A 9442-nucleotide genomic window follows, 5' to 3' on the forward strand; every position below is an offset into this window, starting at 1 on the left:
AGCCAACTCAATTAAGTGATTTAGATCACTGCTACAATATTTAGAAAGTAACAATGAGGTGACTTGATTTCTAATGCAACTGAATTGCTAATTACAAGTCTCAATTATGACTTGTATACTTGATCCTTCCTATTCAAATATATCTTTGCATCTAAACAAGTATATTTTGTTTATCCTTCCAATTTGCTTCCTCTAAGCATCATCAAATCTTCTATTTATTCCACACATTCAATCATCAACTTGACCTTATATTTATATCTTACACATTTTCAAGTTGGCTTGAATACAACTTATAATAATAATTATTCATCTCCTCAATCAACTAGAACCAACAACTCAATCACTTGAACTCAATATGCCAAAACAAGAAAATCCTTCATTAACCAACCCTGCTCAGTAGAGACTAACTCAAAATGATTTTCCTATGTTAACCAAGTGAACTTGGTTAACATTGCATATTCACAAAGTTTCTTTGGTAACCAAGTGATCTCAGTTAACACTGGTTCCATCCAATAATTCCTTCATTAATCGAGTGAGCTCAATTAACACTCAACTTCTGTAAACTTTTCTTTAACGACTAAGTGAACTCAGTAGATACTGTCTTTTGAGCTTGGAAAACTCTAGAATGCTTCACAGACACATGAAATTGCCTTGAATTCTTGAATGAGCTCAGCATACACTGACTAGCAATGGTATGATATTTTGTGTAACATCAAAGATAATCCACAATTAATGAATTATTTTCAACATTGCCTTGGCCCTAGATAGTCTAAAGTGTAGAGAGTCCCTATAATACTATGGAAGTTGGTCCATGTTTGAAGAGAATTTAGTTGAATATAGTAAGTAGCTAACCCTTAGGCTAAGTCTGGTCTTTTGCATCTAGTATCATGAAATCCAAGTTGACAGCCATGTCTACATCCTTTGGATTATTCATTTATTTCCATGGAAACTTGATAGGGATATGTAAAAACCTTATTCATTCCTTATATCCCTAAGTCATTTATTTCCTTCACATCGAATGAATATTTTGAAGTTGTGATAATGTGATTACCTCTTTTTTCTTGGTCGTCCCTATTCATTACTTAACTATTAGAAGGGTGGTGAAGGTGCAACATGGTCATCTCAATAGTCAATGCATCTTTGCAGCTCAAAAGGATAGCATCTAGTTTCAAGTCATGAAGTTGTGACTAACCATACATTGCATGGTCGTAGGTCAAGTTCTGTCTTAGGAAAACCTTAAGGGGCCCACAATTTTCATAACCATCATATCTTGTTAGATCAATGGCTGACATATTCACACTTTCTAAAGAAGCGCAAAGTTTACCCAATGCAAGAATATGAGCTTTTGACATGTGTCTTGGTGGGCTAGGTGCATATGAGGTCCTCATCACATCATCATAAGGGTTAACAACGAGTTAGGGCATAAAAAAATTAAGTGGGAAAACTCCCACACATTCTTAAAAATGCAAATAATGCAAACCTATTTTAGGAATCTAGGCCAAAAATTCATTAGGGCAAGAGAATTTTAGGGATTTTTTCTAGGCCATAACCAAATGAAAGACACACAATTCCTAATTTCAAATGCATAATTGGATTTTTCAATATAATTTTTTTTTTTAAAATAAAATGTGAAAAACTAGGCTAATATCTTGAATATGGATGATCTTTGAATATACCTTGCATCCACATTTTCTTCCATGATGACTACTATATGTGTTATCAAATCTCCTTGCAATCAACAGTGTCTAAACTCACCTTCAATTCACTATATACATATTCATATATGGAAAATAATTTCATATAACTAGCTAAATTTTGTATCTAAATAATGTAGGGAGCCATGAGAGGATTTACTGGATTCACAAAAAGTGATCTTGCAAGCCTTGTAAAGAAAGTTACAATTCTTAGTCCTGTTGCTTATCTAGATCATGTTACTTCTCCCCTATCAAGAACTGCAACAACAATCAACCTTGATAAGATACTTTTTTGTAATTGTTTGTTAACTACATTTCTATACTTTAACTCATATGTATATCAACTTTCTTTAATGTTCACCATTTTTGCTGATAGGTATACTTGGCCCTAGGTATCTACGAATACAATACATCAATGTAGGTTACAGAATCATCTATTGAATATCAATACAAATTTATGAATACAATACAATACAAATTTATGAATATTAATATTGCATTTTTCATTCTCTCTTTTACGTTGATTTAATAATTCTTTAAATCACATTTGGGATTTTCCATTTATTTTAGGGTAAGTAGTAGCTATGGATTTGAGGCTACGAAACTACAGATTCTTCTAGGAGTTCAAAAGATGTTGATCTTTAATTATTGGTGAGCATATAATAAGTTTTTATATATATTTCTAAATACTAAATATATGAATTAATAGTATCCATTTGAAGTACACATTCATTAGGAAGTTGTTGCAAAGATAGTATTGGATTTGTACATCACATGGATGGACAATAGTGATGTAGCGCACAAAATATCATCCAAGATTTTGTGTAGCTAATTATATTTTTAGTTCTCATAGACATAATTCTTGTTAAATTAGCATCTATCCCTCCTATTTAGGTGTCACAAACATATAGGTTGTGTATCCTTAATTTAGATATCATGAATATCTAGGATGCATGTTTGCAATTCAAGAACTCATGAATAAGGTCATTATGTTAGCAGGCTACATGAAGTTGAATGAAAAGAGAGACAAAAACCTCTACTTCTAGTGCTCATTAACCATTTCCATTAATTAGGAATTTTTATTTCTTTTGTCTTTTAGACTACATATGTCTAAGCTTATGATTGTAGTCAACATCTTTTGGTTAGAAGTTAAGCTTATGTGCACTACTTCATAGGTTGGGGAGCTAATAGGTGGGAGTCAAAGGGAGGAGTGATTGGAAGTTATTGAGAAAAGGTGTGTGATGCAATGGGTTGTATTTTTTCATTCTTTGTAAAAATCTTCGTTTGAAAAATGCGTTTTTCTACATAACTTGTTTTTTATGTATCGTTGTAGCATTGCTAAAGAGCCATCTTAAGTTAGCAATCATTGACAATATCTCAATTTGAGATAGCTACATTTACTTGGTTATTAGACCAAAAAAATCATATTCAATTTTCAAAGGAGTATCCCTTTGATAGATGCAGACTGGTCCAAATTCAGTTTTTTAATGAGTATCCCTTTGATAAATGTAAACTAGTTTTGATTGATACATTCCATCAAAATGAGCTTCCAAGTTTAAGTTGCAATGATGTGAAAGTTAAATAGAGAAGTCCATTTCGCACCATGATAAGTGATCAAGGTTAACCTAGGGTCAAGATGGTGATGATGTGCAATGCATTGTTTGCACCATTGCAAAGAGTTAAGTGTGAACCTTAGTCAAGGTTGCGTAGCTGCGCAATCATTATTTGCACCATCACAAGGTTATTTGTTGAGTTAAGAACCTAAGTCATGATGGTGCAATGGTAATTAGTCTAGTGGTTATCACTATTTCATAGCAATCAATGGAAATAAACAACAAGCAGTTGCAATGGAGCAATCAATGGTTGAAAGTTATCTTCGCAACTTCTCAGGTCTACATAGTCAATGAAGAAATGAAGTAGTGAAGCTGTGATGGCATAAAATAGTTGGCTTCAGGTAGTTATCACAATGTCACAATTAAGGGGCTTTGAAATCATTTTCAAGTTGCAAAGTTGCGAACAAAGAAATATGAAACAGTTAATGGTCTTCGCAGCTTCACATAGATTTACCCACAGTTACAATTTAGTGGTGAGGCCACAAAATTAGGAATGGTAGTCATCAAAACATTGATCGTAGAATTGCATGACATTAAGGGATTTCATGTCTCACAAAGATAATTGTCTCATAGTCTCGCATAGTCAAATAGCAGTTAGGCCTTGACCGCTACAAGGGTGTGAAGCAATCCATTTATAACATTTACAAAGTCACTGCAATTAGTCAAATTTGTTTTTTAAACAAAACAAGTTGGTCAAAATTTCCACCAATGCTGGAACTTTTGACTAATCTTGATGGATCTTTTGACCATTGGATTCACGTGGATTTACCCACATTGGTGGAACTTTTGACCAATCTTGGTGGCAATTTTAACCAAAGATTTGTAGATATTTCGACCCATGTAGTGACCAACACTGGTGGAACTTTTGACCAATCTTGGTGGTAATTTTGACTAAAGATTTGTCAACATTTCAACCAATGCATCAACCAACAATGGTGTAACTTTTGACCAATCTTGGGCACAATTTTGACCATGCATCCACCAAGATGAAATGACAAAAGAGTTTAATTTCAACCAAATAAATCATCACAATTCTGACACCTACAAGCTTTGGTCAAAATTTTGATGACAAAAATAGCAACAAACCAATTGGTCAAATTTATTTACCCAACGTGAGTCAAAATCTCTACCAGCTTTCATCGAAAATGAGTCAAATTTTACTAGTGAGGCAGAGATTAAGAATATATTGAGGTAGAAGAAATGTCATTCCAAAGTCAAACAAGATGGAGTCTAATTAGCATTTGTCATCATTCATGCTTAGAACATTTTGTCTCTCATTACTCACTTTATGCCTAGAACACTATTAAATGACCTTCGTAATAGAATCTAAAACATTTGTCACAAATGTCACATTTCATGCTTAGAACATTTTATCTCTCATTTGTCACTTAATCCCAAGAACACCATTAAATAACCTTCGTAAACTTTGGAAATGAATAGTGTGGCTCAAGAACATGTATTTGAACCACGTTCAAAGTTGATACAATTTAAAACCAGTTATGTGAGTTTTATTTATTTATTTAATTTATAATGGAAATCATGAGCTTAAACTAAAGATATACTTTTCGAAGTATAAATGTAATTGATGCGGTTTAATTTAATATCATTATCCATTTAGATAGGCAATTCTAAACGGTTCACACAAGTGTTTATAATAGATTAATATAATTAATAATTTATTCAAAAAATAAATAAAATAAAAGGTGAAAAAGTGGTCATTTCAAAGTGCCATCTAAAACATATTCTCTATTGTTTGCTATGATAAACATAAGAATTGCATAATTGATCCAATATTCATGCATAGACTTCTTTGTATGCGCAGGTCAATTGATGTAATCAATATGCCAACGTGCCAATTGTGCAATGATGTGGAGTACGTTTCCTCAATAACAAAATGAGATTTTCTTTCCCTGGCGCCCACATGAGCAGAAGTACAGAGTCAGTCATGAAGAATGTCGCTAGTTTCCCTTGATCGAAAATACAGCGAGTCAAACTGAAAGAGAAGGTTTGCGGTTCGAATCTAAGCAAGCCCCACACTACGGCGATTAATGTATATAGACATTCGTCTTCGGAAGCGGGTTTTGCCGATGTGATGTGAATGGAACCCACGCCACATGCCTCTGTCAAATTAAAACAAGTGATGGGAATTCAAAAAGGAAATACAATAATTCCAAAATTAAATTCAAAGACCATTTTCAACTCTCTACTAAATTTTTTCTCACATGTTCTTCTTTTATTGAGAAAATGTACAAGAGAATACAACAGAAAGGCGTGTCAATAAAATGTTAAGAGTGACAGGAGAAAATAAACATGTAGTTTTACTATTAGTCAATAGAATTAGAGATAGATTTGATGTAATTAAAATGTAAAAATAATAAAAAATAAAAAGAAATCATAATATATTATTTCGAAGGATATTTTTTATTTTTTAAATCATCGTACAATTGATACAATTTTCTAGGATGTCATAATATAATTTGGAAGAGGTACATATCTCTCCCTCATAAATATGTATTTTTCTAATGTTAGTTTAGTCATCACTCTCTATGTATCCCTTAGTCAATATGATAAGGCCTAGTTAGTAAGGTAAATTTTTCCCAAGCTTGACCATCACATTCTAGCGTACATAACACATCTCAATTGATAAGAGAGAGAGTTCCTTTTGTCTTGAACACTACAGTGCAAATATATTTTTTGGATTTGTACATTTTTAAAATAACATATTTTAAAATTTTGACCAAAAAAAAGCAATAGATAGGGATGCTCTAAGGGAGGCTTTAATAAGTTAGAATTTTGAAACATTCTCACTAATATTGGACCTTTCCAGCATATTTATTTATTTTTGCATACATTCTAGAACCTCATTACAATATAAAGGTTTGATCTTCTCGATTAAAGAATTAATTATAGCTAAGTAGCTGAGCACAAAAAACAATTGAAAATGGAGGAAATTTTTGGTACAAATATCTATGAGTTTTGAAGAGGTACAAGTTTATTTTCTCAATTTTTTGTGAATTGATATGAAGCAACAATAATTCTACACAAGATGAACTTCTAATTCTTGACATGGATGATAGAGAATTTATTTAAAAAGATGTGCACACATTGTTTGCAAGTATGGTGGGCACTAAAAAAATAACTTTAATTCTTGAATATAATCATTCATGGTTATTTAAGAGATCTTCTCACCACTATGATGAAAAGACATGATGACACGGGGTCTCCCTATCATAGACATTTACTACAACTAAAAAAATATTGACTAGAATAGAAAAGTTAAGTGTGAAAATACAATCTTGAATCAACCTCATTGATTTGATTTTGTTGAAATTCAAATTTCTTGACAAAATTAAAAATGAAATTCCAAGAGACATAGTCATGCACTTTTGAAACATACAACTCAAGTATCATTTCTACCTTTTTGACTATCCTCCACCCATAAAAAATATTATGGATAAGGAACATCAAGAATGTGTTTGTCAAAGATAACAACTTTCTAGTCTAGTTATAAAAAATCAACTTGGATTAGAATGGAAATGCTTAACTTGAACACCAATTTAGTTTTTAAAGACACTCTACATAGTGTTGAAAAGACTTCTAAATAAATCATGAACATATTTTTATTCTTCTTAAATATAAAAATAAATAAACTAGCACTTGCACCTGAAGGAACAAGGGGTACGCCAATAGTGACAAAATGTGTAGGTTTATATAAGATGATTTTTCACATATATTTTTTTCCCAAATATTTAATATAATATAAAAGGAAATGTAAAAGAGGAAAACAAAATAAATATAGCTAAATAATAAACATGAGGGTTGCATACATAGTTTATTTTGTAACCAATCAAAGAGCTACCTACCAACACAAATCTCCATGACCAAATCCACATGTACCTCTTCTTCGTAGGCCACCTTGAGTGGTATAATATTAGAGAGCCCATAAACGCTAGTCATGATCTCAATCTCTAATTTCACTCTCTTTGCATCATCTATAGTCTTCAGTATATCTTTCCCAATTAATTTACAAGCCTAACCTCCCCTATGACCGTATCTGTGTAAGACCTAAGTTTACCAAACTTCCTCGAACTGAATTCATCCCTGAACTCATATCTATCTTGCAATTTACCACTTTGTTTATTCCCCACAAAAGAGTTAATATGGAACTTCTATATGGAACACCCCATGCATCACAAAAACCAATAGTTACCCACTACTATGCCTAAGAGCAAATATTGATACTAATGTCAAACAACTTCCAGAAGAACTCAGACCAACAAAATTATTAACAACAAACTTGTGGATTCAAATAGGTCTTGTAAATGGAGCACTTAGGGGGATGGTAGATATTGTGTACACACTTTGTAAGCCCCTAGAACTACTTCTGTATGTGGTTTTCTATTTTGTTAGTTGCAATGGCCAACCTTGGAACCAATATGACCAAAAATGTTTATCTATAACACCTATATGCCTGGGTAATCATAGAAAAATAACACTATCCATGTCATGGGCATTCACCATACCAAATGATTGACACTTCATAAAACGACAATTGATATTGGCAAAATGGAATGACAAGGTTTAACTTTTATAGCTATATCTTGAGTTAAATCAATATACAACATTCATCTAGAACTATCATTCTCCTTTGATCAATATTCAAGAATTAAAAGCAATCTATCCCCTTTGGTTTCCTTGTCAGTACTATGCTTCTCCTAAGACAACTTGGTCATGGGATTATTGATGACCAAAGCTCTATTTCAATCTTAATAGGCACAATAGTGTCAATTAAAAAGGTTTGATGTGATGTAATACATGTATAATTTTACTATAGCTAACTAAACTCTGATGGAGCTTCTCGTAGTTTAGGTTTTTTACCAGTACTATGGATGGATATACATTTGGTTTTTGTGATGTATTTGGTGAACTATATTTAATAGAAAAAATATTCCTATAGACTTCATAATCTAAATAATTACCACAAAGAACCATATTAGAAAAAAAATAAAATAACTCAGTACTTTACTTTCTTCACTTGATAGTTAGGTTTGACACTAATTAGTGCATTACAAAAAAAAAAAAAAAAAAGAGGAGAAAATAATAGAAAATATACATTTTTACATTAAACTTAAAAAATATCATATAATATTGAATTATAATTTAAACGTGACATCTTTTAATCCACTTTTATTTTTATATTTTAGTATAACTTACTTTTATTATTATCTATTTGTCAAGTAAAATACAAACTGTATTAATGTTAAAGATTGCCAATTAGTTTTGGGAAAGGGAATAAGTGATTCTCGCACACTCTATATAGACTTGATTCCCAATTACTAATTTTAAAAGAGTATTAAAGATGAAAAGAAACATAGTCATCATTTTTTAGCTTATTTGGTTGCTTATTGACTAATTTGTGCACTTTTAGTAGAATAGTTGTGCACAATCACCAGTTTTTTTTTTTTTTTTTTTCAAAAGTAGAGCTTAATGAGATCCACGAGCTACTACTAGAGGATGGGGGTGTAGGAAAATCCTTACTAATGAGAAGTGTGTGGATTTTCCTAACACCATGGCTGGAAAGACAGATCCTCAACATCAACATCCAACTTTGGGATGGGCTCAAGGTGATTACAATTTCTTTGGCAATCATACTAATGTTGGAAAGTGCATTGTTGAGTGTCTTATCTCTAGTCATGAATCTCTCTCTTCAATTATGAGAATAGCTTTCCTCTACTACATTGTCTTTCTTGAAAACTATAATAGATGATAGACTTAATTCATATTTGGACTACAGAGAGGATCTTCACCATGAAAAACCATTATAGATGACATAATTAATTCATCTTTGGACTACAAAGAGACTCTTCACCATGAAAAGTCCTTCCAATCTAAACACTCGTGGTTGATGGTTTTTCAACATAAGGATTAACCATTGCGTAGTGGAGGAAGTTGAAGTCGGGTCTCTATGTAGAGTAAGAAAATGCATGATGCATCTCATGTTTTTCCATTTACCTATACACATTCTTGAAAAGGAGGACAAGGATGAGGAAAAGAGTTTATTCCTAGTGTTGGAGATAATTTGGTTGAGTTCCCTTCCATTGAGATCAGCCAACACAAACACTAATGGATCTCTCT

The 9442-nt window shown here is 32.1% G+C and overlaps 1 pseudogene; it reads left to right on the top strand.

The window, feature by feature from the left end:
• Positions 1-8876: 8876 nt before the first annotated feature.
• Positions 8877-9442, top strand: part of LOC149577193 (uncharacterized) — a 7596-nt pseudogene continuing 7030 nt past the window's right edge.

This window comes from Cupressus sempervirens, chromosome 1 (genome assembly GCF_028749045.1).
Source record: "Cupressus sempervirens isolate cs-2001-9-10 chromosome 1, ASM2874904v1, whole genome shotgun sequence".
Classification (NCBI taxonomy): Eukaryota; Viridiplantae; Streptophyta; class Pinopsida; order Cupressales; family Cupressaceae; genus Cupressus; species Cupressus sempervirens.